Below are 13,347 nucleotides of genomic sequence, written 5' to 3' on the forward strand. Positions count from 1 at the left end.
ATTACTGGGTTTCTGTTTCGTTACGTCTTCTTCTTTTGCGCTCATTATTGCTTATTCACTTGCCAGGGGATGCTCCTGTAGCACTTATTCATCCCCTCCTAAATTTTCTTGGAGAAATGGTGACTGACGCCACTCAACAACCCGTTTATTATGTTTTTCTCTGAATCAAGTGTCCGCACACAAATGTTGAAGAGGACTTTCTTTAATAGAGCATCAAATTTTCTATCAGGCATCTGGTAGATTAAAAAAAGCCCACTACCTTGGACCACAGCATATGACGTCCTGGACTCCGATATTCGGAACTGATCCTGATAAAGACACGGCTTCTATTTAACGCAAAAATAAGCCCCGTTTCAAACATTGTCTCCAGTATTTAAAAGATCCACCACTTCCACATAGAATAATCTCATTCTTAAAGTATGTTCCAGTGCTCCGCCAATCAGAATTAGACTTGAACAGCATCAGCTTCGACGGAATGCGCATATGTCCGTAAAACACCTGCAACTTTTTATTAAAACCACATGCGCATTAATTAAATTTCGCCTAGCTATACAAACTCTGATCGCGAACGTACCTAAAAAATTTGTAAAGGGAAAAACAAATACTGAAATACATATTGAAACGAAACGATTATACTTTGTGTTTATTAATTCGTATAAAACACGTTAGTTTTACACTTTTGTATACATAGAAAAAGTTACCACTTTGCCTATGAAGAAATGCTAAACTTTCTAACTGCTCTTAGCCTGTAAAATCCAGACAATTAATAAACGACAAGTTCTGAACATCAAAAGCGGAGATAGAGCCAGAGATTGAAAATTTAGTAGTTTTAAGATTGTGATTTGTCCTGTTCTCCTTCGGATGCACGTTTTCTTTTCTAAATTTTGGAGGAGTTACGTTAGCAACAACAGATAACCCGGGAGTTGGAGATGATTTAATTATTACACTGGTGATGGCAAGTCCACACACTTGTATCCGTGGAATTGAAATCATTAATGGTAAGTTCTTCTCTAATGCACGTCTCGCAGGTAGCTATAATTCGTTTGCTAGAGCCGTTTTAATTTTGATAATACTCTGCTTAAAGTGCGAAAAGACGTCGTTCTTTCGAGCAGTATATTTAAAGACGCAATAATTTTCATCATGTGTTCAAATCCAAGTGAAAAGTACCTAACAACTGATTAATTGATATCTTCCACTCCAAAGGGGCAGACTGTAAAAATTCGAAGGGTGATTAGAAAATAGTGGCATATTTACTAACCAGCTGTTAGAGATTTATTTCAAGTCAATCCCTCGGGAATCTAGATGTGAAATCTTAATTAAACGTTACAAAAACCCCTCGTTTGCATCAAGCAAATAAAGTGCCATTGCTCAATTTTGTCAAAATGATTAGATCTAAGTCTAAATTAAGAGTTATAAGAAGCGATTGGGAGATATAAGCAGAAATTATGAGATATAAGACGAAATTACGTGATATAAGCCGAAATTACGAGTTATAAATAAGAAATCACGATATAAAAAAATAAAAAAGATGTGACTCCGGTAAGCTATTTTAATGTAGAGAATGAGGAGAAAAATTTGCTAAAAAAAAGTCTGAAAATACGGAGTATCAAGTAAACAGTATACAAGAATGGAATAAACAGGCGTAGGTAATATATGTATTTTTACTACTATATGCACTATTACTTTGAACTATGTTTTTGTTACACTGCTATTTTTATTGTTTCAGGGCCAACTACTTGTGTTTCGGTCTGCAACCTGTGTGGTTCCATGTTACCAATATTGGTCTCCACGCGGCAGCTTGCGTCCTGTTTACTCGAGTGTGTCTATGTGTGGCGGGATTAAAACCGCCATTCGCCACCCTCGCTGGCTTGCTGTTTGCCGTGCACCCCATCCATACAGAAGCGGTAAGCGATTTTTTATAACCCCCTATTTAAAGCGTAGTGTATCATGCGTGAAAAGATCAAAATCTAGAGTAGATAAGAACGCACAGTATCTGAAAAAGTTACGGCTTTCCGTCGAAATGTAAACTAGTGTTAAAACCAATCGAGTCGTTTTCGAATCAGATTATCTTTGAAATCCCGATCATATATCAAGTAGGATAATGTGGTAGGCTTTATTGTAATCGCGGTATTGATGCTTCTCTCGACTCCCAGAATACATTTACTCAAACACATTGTCTTGATTAATGTACACTCCGTAATATAATGAGGATGTGTTTCGATTGTGGCACCCGTGTATAGTGCATCCCCATGGCATCAATCCAATTTATTCTCTATGAATATTATATAATTCGAATTGATGCCAAAATAAAAATTCTGCATTCCGATAAAAAATCTAATTTCGTCTCCAAGATATTGACATAAGAGCGGCACTGGCGATTGGACCTTATAGCGGCTTCATTTACATGAGCTAAATTGAAGTAATATTCTTTGTGCTACCATTTCTAGGGTGAATAATTAAAATTCTAAATAAAGAAATTGCTATAATTCTGATTTTAATTAATTTGGAATGTATTCTCGCAATTAGTCAGACTGCACTATTTTTGTGGAGCAACCATTTTTTATATGGAACTATTTTCACAGTGATAAAGGTTGACGTTACCCCATAACGATATGAATGCACAATAACAGATATAAAACGCTTTCAAGAGAAAATTATACTTTGACAGTACGAATTCATAAATCAGCAGCATTTGCAAATAACTCCCAATAGATTTTTAATTTATGTTCCGTTCGCTAAGGGAGTGAAAATTTATTATGGAAATGGAATATGAATCACTAACGTTTAATCTCTATACGTAAGAGTTTTGTAGATTTCAGTATACAAACATTGCAATGCTTTGCATTTACAATTAGCACGCTACCGATCGGAATAAGCAATTAATTTTGGACGCATGAGACACCGAGAATATAACGGTTTCGCGCGTAGTGCTGATACTCTTATATGGAGTGACGATTTATGGACAAATTTTTCATTTACTAGTAAGAATCCACGCATTTCTCTTAGAAATAATTCTTACTGAGAGCTCGAAAGCGGAAAATTGTATTAAATACGAGTTGTGAGTAAACTGTCTCCGTGGAGAAACGGCTGTGAACTTCTTAACCCCAGCTTCGATACTACAAATTAGAGTTACATATTAGTCGTCAATTTTTATTTTTTAGTTTCATTGAAATTTTGATACCTACTCTAATAGAACTTTTCCTTTTCCATTCAAAAACGGTTAGTAGTTTCCTTCATTGTTGGCGACCGTGGCAGTTTTACGATAATGCTCTCAAGTCAACCCAGAGCTGAAATCCTGATTTAAGCTTCATTCAAGCTATTTTCAATTCCCTTACTAGAAAGAATGATGAATTAGTCTAATAAGAAAATGCTTGATGCTGAATGTTCAGCTGAAGATATAGATCTGGAAATTGAAACTAGTGCTCAATAGTCATTCAAAATTAAACACTATGAAATATATGATTGATAGGCTTATTATGAATAATCGCTTTAAGGACTGTGAGAGGTTGTCCGTGTAGGAACCATCCTCTCGTATGAGGCTAGTTGGTTTATAATATGAACGATTTGTTAGAATTTTATTTAGGCGGGATGTGGAGGAAGTTGGTTCTTAAGAGCTGCAAAAACTCTTCCATGCCGCTCTCTAACGCCGCTTAATATCCTCAGAGGACATGCCTGTTCAAATGACTCCACAATGTAAGTCGACAGGACCCGAAAAGCGTCCCCGAAAGTCTTTCTCCAAATTATTCTACGATCTGAATAGAGGTCCCACAAGCCAGCAGAGCCATTTTAGAAAAATGAACGACGAAATACATCAGAATTATGGGCTGATTATAGGCCCTTTTTGGACACTTGAACAAATTTTCAGGCGGCATCCTTTAAAGAAAAAAACTATGGCTCTGCTGGCTAAAGACCCTGCTAAAGACGAAGCTAGCTGATCACATGTGCGATACGTTATGCGCATGCCCAAAATTTTTGCCTTGTAATTAATATCGATCCATTAACAGTGACTGTATAAAGACAGTGTGGTCATATGCTCTATATCCGCCATGTTTTTCCCAATTGGTAGATTTTGGCATTTTTCTATGGTTACAATATTATTGCCACAACTGTTTGTGACTTGATCATCTTGGATTCCAAGTTAATTTCCGCCAACCCGATTTATTTGGTTAAAATATGGCGGATATCCCACCTACCAATAAAAGAACAACACCAAAGTATGACCAAACTGCCTCTATACAGTAGGTATACGGTCACTGTAGATCCATTATAAGTCACTAAATATAGAAAGTACCGCAATCCATTGGGCCCGTGTGTTAGAGAGAGAACGCATGTTTTTTGCCCAAAAATTGCGGAAGTTACCAGATTCTAGTAATTTTAATGTTAGGGATTGTTCGAAGCCACCATATTACGGTGGCTTCGGATTGTTCCACCTGTTTGGAGACATCTGTCAAGTAGGTATTTGAAATTTGAATTTTCTTTTACTAACAAATCAAATTATTATTATTGGTACTTTCAAAGCAAGCAAAAAATATCATGAAGAATAAATTTTTTTCATAAATCAATATTTAACGAAAAATTCCCTCTTGTATACCCCATCGCTTTACACACTGTATAGCAAGTTGTTGTGTTTCAGGTTTTAAAAAAAGTAATGTTAAAAGTGTCTTAGTTGTCTATGCATCTTCTCTTATATTATAGGAGAAGAAAAGTTAAAACGGTATTCCGGAATTGGAAAGAAGTACAAAAAAAAATTAAAATTATTCGTCTCATTATATTATTAACGAACCTCGAGATCGTTTATAATTTTGTATTGCTTGCCTGTCTGTGCGTCTGTCTGTCCGTCTGTCTGTCAGTGTGTACGATAACTTTGTGTAGAAATGTCCGATCGCTTTAAAATTTGATATACACATGTTCTTCAGGATATAACAAAGTTCGCAATTGTTTTTCGGCTACGTAGACCAACGGGCCAAAAAGTTACAGACCAAAAACTGCGCAAACCTCCAAAAAGGGTTTCTAACTCTTGTTACAAAGTACATATGAATGTCCGGTTTTCTGTGTTAGTAAATATTCTTTAAACTTCAGGCAACTATGCAGATGCAAACAAATACTGCGCATGCGCATAACAACTTTTGTATTTGCGCAATCCTAATTTTTTATTTGTTAATATATTTAAATGAAATTCTGTATCTAGGCACCTCGAATAAAAGTGAAACTAATGCCAAATCAAAAAATTTGTTTTTCTACAATCGATATCCAAAGTAGGCATTTGCGCTCGTATTTGACAACGCAAACGTCATCTTTTTCGAGGAATGTCACTTTGTCGCTTATAAGCGACAAAATAGAAAAAAACGCTCGCTCTCCCAATTATTAACTATAAATCAAATATGCATTGCTCAGAGTATCCAATGACAACGAGTAAATGACATCTTTCATTTGGGCATAAGATTAAAATGATTTGAGTGAAAAATTTAAATTTTTGGAAATATGTGAACTGCTCGATTGTAGAAAAAACCTTGTGTGTAATTCGAGCGCAAATTGATTGTCGATTTCAAGAGATTGCCGCGCTCCTTCGTCGCGCGTCAACTGTCTCTTTCAATCGACGATATATCATTTTGCGCTCTTAATACACAAATAGCTATTTGCGCATGCGCAGTCGGTTTTCTTTTATTTGTTAAGGTATTTAAATGAAATGTTGTATTCAGGCACCTCAAATAAAAGTAAAACTAATTCCATTTCAAAAAATTTGTATTACAAGCCATGCTGATCAGGTGGGACAGACCCTTAGGGTGTATTGTAAAAATGATGTATGTGTGAAGATCTCGAGGATCGTTTGGTATTCAGTTGTATCGGATTTTTGAAATATAAGTTAGAGTTTAAATAAATATCTTAATTGGGCGAAAGCCCGTTGAGGGCCCAGAACAAGAGAGGGACAATAAATAGCCAATAAATAAATAATTTTTATTTATCCACTACATCTCCGAGAGGGGCAAAATCAAACTGATCGGGATGATAGTTTTTTTTGTTTAAAGGATGCCGCCTGAAAATTTGTTGTAGTGTCTAAAAAAAGCCTATAAATAGCCTATAATTTTGTGATCTGAATTTTTCGCCTTCGAAGCAAATCTCACAAGTGGTCAGCTAGCTTCGTCTTTAGCCAGCAGAGCCATAGTTTTTTTCTTTAAAGAATGCCGCCTGAAAATTTGTTAAAGTGTCCAAAAAGGGCCTATAATCAGCCTATAATTCTGATGTATTTCGTCCTTCATTTTTCTAAAATGGCTCTGCTGGCTTGTGGGACCTCTGAAATAGTCGCTTCTAAAGTGACTTGCCAGTTATGTGGTCAGAGATACTCCATGACTTGACTGAAATCAATCACAGTCTGGCTTCGGGTAGTTACAAACATGGGTTCACTGCCCTGGTTGAGAATCTCTAGATTAATATTTCTCATATATTCAAGTAATGATTTATTATCAGTTCTACCATCTCATTACTGGGAGGTAGGCTAACAGAATCTCCCGCGAGATATACTGCAGCTACTTGAGTTGAGCTTTACCCTGTATGCTACAGCTTAACTGTATAGTCGTGATATCAGGGCCACCCAGGTGTGACAGCAGAAGAGCTTTATGTTCTAGGTTTTTCTTGCAGTGTATCAAAGAAAACGGTTCCTTTTGTGTCCCAAGGCCAGAAACCCTTGATTTAACAACCCAGAGGGTTCTTGAATAAGGGCAATGTCCTATTTTTCAGTGAGGCGTCTGCCTAAAACAACAGAAATCGCTCTAAACTGTTGCAGGTCAATTTGTATAAAATTCTCTTTCATACTTATCATGTATGTAGAGATACACGTCTATAGTTTATCCCTAGGTTTATCCAGCGTTGCTAGAATCAAACTCCAGCAGCGCCTCAATATTAGCGAACTCATCCCAGTTCGAGATCGGCCTGGGCGAGTTGTTAACGCTCGAGCAAACACTGACCACAGGCAGCCTGGCGGGTGATGCTTGTGTTGTTGTGGTAGTTCCCCACTTCAGGTTTGGCAGGGTCACTAACCCTCAACTTTAGAGAGGAAAACCCATAACTGAACCTTCCCCCTGGCGTTTAGGTAAGTTTGGTCCTTTTCCTCAATGCCGAAAACTCAGCATCCCTTGAGGTTGATCCTTCACGGCTCCATTTGGGAAAGAATCGCCTTCTTTCTCCTCTTCTGCTCCGCGCTGGAGATGCGCTTGCGTGATTTGGTTTGTTGTTGAGGCGCGGTGACCTGTAACATAGGTTAAGGGGTATCCTGAGTCGATCCCCTCTGGTTTATTCTTTTGATCTGTCTCCATTCGCCCCTCTAGCTCCCCGCCTAGCACGGAGCCCAACAAGGGGACGTCTATCCAAATTCCAGGGCTACTAGGGGAATGTCGCTTCTAAAGGGTAGCAAAAAAACCGGCCTGATTTCGCTTTGGAGTAGGTCATTCCAGAACGACCTACCTCCATCAACTCAGTCTGCTGCCACTACCCTACAGATGCTGACCCACCCGCCGATCTGACCCGACGACACAGCCCATTGATCATGGTGGACGAGCCATGACCTCCCGATATTCCGGTCAAAGTCGGGGTCAAAGTAGTGTGTTGTCGTCACTTCAAGTAACTCCACTACCAGGATCCGTCCATCTGCTATTACGGGTCTCCTCGCATGGGTTAAATACGAGAGTATTTAGTCTGCATTCTCACTTGGGGCTGTGGTACGCTGGGTCAAGCCTGGCGTGACGAGACCCTTTGATCACTAAGCCACTCAAGCCCTACAAACACGACAAGACCCAACACTTACTTTTTGGTGGCACAGATACCTCTGGAATCTTAGTGTGTCACGAAACACTAATCCAATAGAGACTAAAACCAAGAAAGATGGTAACGTAACGCTAAGCTAACGACAGGCACAGGAGCTTAGTAAGACCTGTACAAAAATTGTATCCACTAGAAGTTTCCTAGAAAGAAGTAGTGAATAGGAAAGATTATAAAATTGCAGAATGAAATTTCTTCATTATCTTCAAGCGCATCGAACTGACAATACGCTAGAATTTGCTTATATAGTAAACCATAATTGTTCTAGAATGATTCGTAATGTTCTACAATAAACACGATATTTTTCGCGGAAAGATTGCGTCACATCCGCCTTCGCTCTTATCGCCGGTGACTAATCTTTCATGGGGCCTCAATTACCATCGAGATTTATGGAATGTTCGCTACAGTACTTTACTTCAAAATTTCGTCAAACATATTTTAAACAGCTCTTGATATTTTGTTAGGACATTTTTTTGCCCAATAACATAAATACTAAGTACAGAGTGAGCAACAAAGATTGAAGCGTGCCGCTTCAGCTAAATTGGCAATGTGCCGCTCATAGCATATGCTGATTTGATACAAGATACGAAATACGAATAGACGCACGTCACTGTGACAGCGCAGAACGTCATTTTCGTATACAACTCCATACAAAGAAGGTAGTTTTGATATTAATAGGAACAAGCGGTGATGACGCACGCTTCAATCATTGTTGCTCACACTGTATTTTCTGGGTTTTGCATCCCCTATGACTTTTCCGCATAACTCCTGCGATTTTGGGTCTTTAAATGATGGAGCGCCGTACCAAAACTTATCTTTTGTCACTATGAAATAGTCATTTTTGTGTAATACCGCCTACTCATTCCTTTTGTTGCGGATTGGAACGTGCGGAAAATAACTTGACGTGCATTAACATGATTACCTCACCCACATTCAATCAATTGAGGTAGATAAACAGCTTGGTGTTTTTTACCTCTCTTTGTAACATTTTAATCCACAAAGTGGATTAAACTGCAATTTCGTAATAAACATAATTTTCTACCTTCATTTTCGCCGTGGGAATAATGAAAAAACCTATTATATTAAAATCTCCTCGCGTCCTCGTTTTCATCGAGCAGGAATTTTTTTGTGCATTCATTTATTTTCAAACTTAAGTTATTAAAGTTTAAAAATAATTTCCCAGATGTATGAAAATTGGTAACCCATTCTGAAACTTTCACCGAATACATAAAAGGCAAACGTGGCATTACCGATTTAAATATTTTCCGTGCGAAAAATTGCGAGAGAAAAAATAAAAAAAGCTTTTACTTTTAAAATCGTAAATTGTCTGTTTTTGTTTCTATTTTCATAATAAATTTTACGAGAAGAAGTTGGGCAAGCAAAATGTTAGTATTTGAACCTGAATTCTACCAAAATCCAGCTTTAGATAATAAAAGTGCCCACACCTTTACATCGCATTTACATTTTTATTGCCGGGGATGTAGAATATACGATGTAGACGATGCATCCATAACTAAGATGAAAATGGAGTTTATACAAACTAATTCAATCGGCCATGCTTTTTGTTACTTTTTCCTGGATATTACCGTATCAGGCGATACATCGTCTCATTCAAATCGAAGCGTTAAAAATGCCTAATGACTTGTTAGTACCGCAATAGGTGTAGAAGTGTTATCATAAAAGTTCCTTCGTTGTTTTTCAGGGTTGATGCTAAATATCTGAACCGTCCCAGATTTTGTGAACAACTTTGTCCCTTTTACTTTTGTGACATTTCAAAAACATATCGATTCATTTAGACAGAAAAAGTGAATCGAACACTTTCAAATTTTTATACACAGCGCGCCCCATGCGTTGTACTTTCAGACATGTCCAAAATTGAAATTATGATCAGGAATTATTTTCAAAGAAATATAATTCCAATTAGTGAAATTGTTCCGCTTGTATCTAATTATACCAAGCGAAACATTTCATCGATATTAATCCAGGGACTTGCAATAATCAATCTGAAATTGCTCCTTCTCCAGTTAGGGAACGGTAAACGGGCTAATTGAATGTCAAGGGAGAAATTCAGAATTAAATACGCAAAATTTCTTAGCGTTGTGTTTTTTTTATTTTTCATTTGCCTATTATATGCCAATGATATCTGTCATATGAGATATATAAAGCAGTCTATGACGCTCAAGGGCATAATGGATTGTTGTCATCTCATTATGCCCTCCAACGGCTTGTCAAATATATTGATGGAGTTATATTATGTAATAAAAAATGATGCTACTTGATTCGTATGAAGCACTTGGTCAAACAATAATAATTACATTTGTATATTGGAAATGCATTATTTGGAACGATGAAAAATAAAATTTTGTATGCACCTCAGGCATTACTCGATATTTAATACTCGGGCTCTCTACGTGAAATTGACGGAGTGATCAAACTGCACTGGGTGTTCATGTATCTATGGCGGCCAGTATACATAATTTTTTTCAAACTTTGAAGGCGCCTGGCAAAGGGTTAGCCCCGATACTCCTCAGCCAGGTCTTCAATTCTGTTTGGGTATTGGAGAACTATTGAACGAGTTTTCAGCGTGCCTCAAGTACCCACTCAAAAATTTTTACTAGCTCTCCTACACATAAATAGCAATTGATAGCCGTATGTGAGTTTTCGTTTCGTTTTAAAACGAAAATGAACCAACCTGTGTGAGATCAAGAATAGCGCCCCTGGGGGATTCCAAGCACTGCTTGGCTTCGAATTTGGCAAACCGACGACAAGGGAATCTTCAACGTTAATTAAATTCTTCCATTTCAATGGTCATTGTATTAAATGGATAGGATGTGGAGATACCTCTTCTTTTCGCCAAATATTGAACTAGAACATCTTTTTTATTCTCATTGTACTGTCACAATGAAGGTTTCTAAACATCAAAGCCTAGACTATACATTGTTCACTTTCAGGACTCAGTGAGGCGTCCGACCAATGGCAACAATAAGCTGAGCTGACCCTTTCTATCGACAGTAACAGAATTTTGTAAAGACATACATATTTAATTGAATTCCTAGAGCAATAAATGATAATATACCAAAACTGGGTATTCCGAATCAATAGGACCTTAATTGGTTTCGTGTACTTACCCGTTATCGCATTATTCGCATTGCCTGCTGTTGTTCTGGTGTCACGTGAAGTGATTTTTATCTTTTGTTACAGTATGGCCAAACAATTCATTACAAATGCTCTATCCGTCCATTTAGTCTTACTGATGATTAACTTTAAATAAGCACAATTAAATTCAATGAAGAATAAATGTAAAATGTAGCATTCCTTGATTAAGTCGAGCACCTTCTCCATACATAATAAATGTCATCAGATTTACTAAGAATTCCGACTTCATTACGGTAAAGTGAATAAACCCACTTGACATTCAGTATACCTATTAGTTAATGCTATAAAGGTTTTAAAATACTCTGCGGTACTTGTACCAATAGGCTGTGTAGTTTTCCACAAGGTAACAATCTTTGTGTAAAGTTATTTAAACAAATACTACTGAAACTTACGACTTAATTAGTATTCTTTATTTGAAATAGCCGCATCGTGACCGGTCGAGTAATATTGACGTTAAGCTCACGAAAGTTCTATCCGTCTAAAAATGAAGGCGTTCTTATAACTTTATACCTAAAGTTTTTATCTCCAACGATTTGCGGATGTGATGTTTTTCGTCCATGCTGAGTAGATCGGGCTTTTTTACGAATGAGGTTCGAAATGCAAAACAGATCTCTTGCGGTTGAAGTTTCTAAAATGTAACCGGTGCAATAAAGCTATATTGATCACGGACTCAATCGGTCACTGGGTCAAATCCTTACACTTTTCAGATAGAAAGTGTCGTTACGTTTCCCGGGGATTTTTAAGTGCTCATTTTACGACAGTCGTAATTGTGGCACTCGGTAGGAGGAACAAGCGGTGTATTGCTATACAGAAACTTTCGCTTTACTTGGAAACGTGATAAATGGAAAGTACCAGTTTTTGTATAAGGAAGGGTCAAATCGGATTGCATCACAATTGTAGGTATTTAGATAGTAATTTATGGAAGGGAATTGGAGAAACCGAAACTTTGTCTGTATGGTTAATTTTGTGTAATCCAGCACAGTTGGGAATAGTAGTATTCTATTCATTAGATACATTCTGTTTACATTCCTGCATTTTGGAATAAGGCAACTAATTGGTGGGCCGGTATTCACTTGGTACAATAAGGTAATGTACCAAATAAATTGTTCGAATTGTTTTAAGAACGTCCAATATTATTTAATTTTATTGTATTTAATTGGTATTGAATTCCATCTGAATTGCACTCATTTCGCACCATAGTCCCCAGTATACTTTTCATTTATGTCTAGCTCTCAAAACTAGCGCTTTGTGGGCATTGAGCCTGGTTCGCATACATTCGTTTAATTATTTGCTATTATAGCCCTCTTAATTGAATTTTCAAACTAACGTTTTCGTAATAAATGGTGATGAATCTGAATTTTAATTTTGATACCTTGCAAGGGGCTAGGTTTGCAACTCCAAAAACGTTTCGCACATTGTTTCCCTTATATCTGTAAAACACTTATGGCATTTTTCTAAGACGATCATTCTATACAAAAGTAAAGAAGACGTAATTTGCTATAAATACACTGATACACAAATACTGAAAACTCTGATTTTATAATAAATAGTCTAGGCGATGAAGACATCTAACTGGACATTTTGAGGCGGAAAAGAAAAAATTGGTGGAATATGTTCAGTTAGGTGTCGAAACAACATATTAAAAATCCCACCCCCCCAGACACTGTGCTAAAGGCTCCAGCCACCTCACCACCCCTAGAAACCGTGTTTTCGCCCTTTTTGGCTGATATCTCGCGATCAATGAGGTCTAGATGAAATATTTTTTGCTGAAAATATTTCTCGTGAAATTTTATACAAGGTAGATACTGGAAAGTTAGCGTAGGTCTACCTCTTAGCCTACAAAATTCATAAAAGGAGGCGAAAATCATCAATTTTCGTGTTTTTTACGGTTTTTTGCAAATATATCGCGACCTTTAGAGCTAGATGAAATATTTTTAGCTGAAAATGCTCCTCGTGAAACCTCGTAAAGCGGATGACGAGGAGAACTACGAGTCGGTAATTTCAGACGACCCACTACCACTAGAGGCCGTCGAAGAGCCTGAAGAAGTGGAATCCGCAGAGGAGAATGATTACGTTGAGCTATAAATGAATGTGTGAATATGTTTATATGAAAATACTGTTTTTACACGAATTGGTTGGCGATCGATACGACGACACAATACCCACTACGAAAGGAATATGATTGAATGGATTTACTTGTTGTTTCGAAGAAGGTCAATACAAACGAAAGTAAAAGGCGGCGATATCTTTTTGTTGCTTTTTTTGAATCGACAGCGTGTTGCGACTGATTAAACGACAGCTTCGGTTGTGTTGTACTAATGCTCGATGAAAAACAACTTGTTGCTATTGAACAACCACGTTTATTATTATTGATAACTG

The 13,347-nt window shown here is 37.3% G+C and overlaps 1 protein-coding gene across 1 annotated transcript in view; it reads left to right on the forward strand.

Moving 5' to 3' along the window:
* The first annotated feature begins 1,727 nt into the window (after positions 1 to 1,727).
* LOC116173283 (protein O-mannosyl-transferase TMTC1-like) overlaps positions 1,728 to 13,347 on the forward strand; it is a 59,899-nt gene continuing 48,279 nt past the window's right edge. The window contains exon 1 of the mRNA XM_031490684.1: positions 1,728 to 1,904. The gene's annotated coding sequence lies outside the window, so the exon portion shown is untranslated. The remainder of the gene's footprint in view (positions 1,905 to 13,347) is intronic.

This window comes from Photinus pyralis, unplaced genomic scaffold (genome assembly GCF_008802855.1).
Source record: "Photinus pyralis isolate 1611_PpyrPB1 unplaced genomic scaffold, Ppyr1.3 Ppyr1.4_LG1, whole genome shotgun sequence".
Taxonomy (NCBI): domain Eukaryota; kingdom Metazoa; phylum Arthropoda; class Insecta; order Coleoptera; family Lampyridae; genus Photinus; species Photinus pyralis.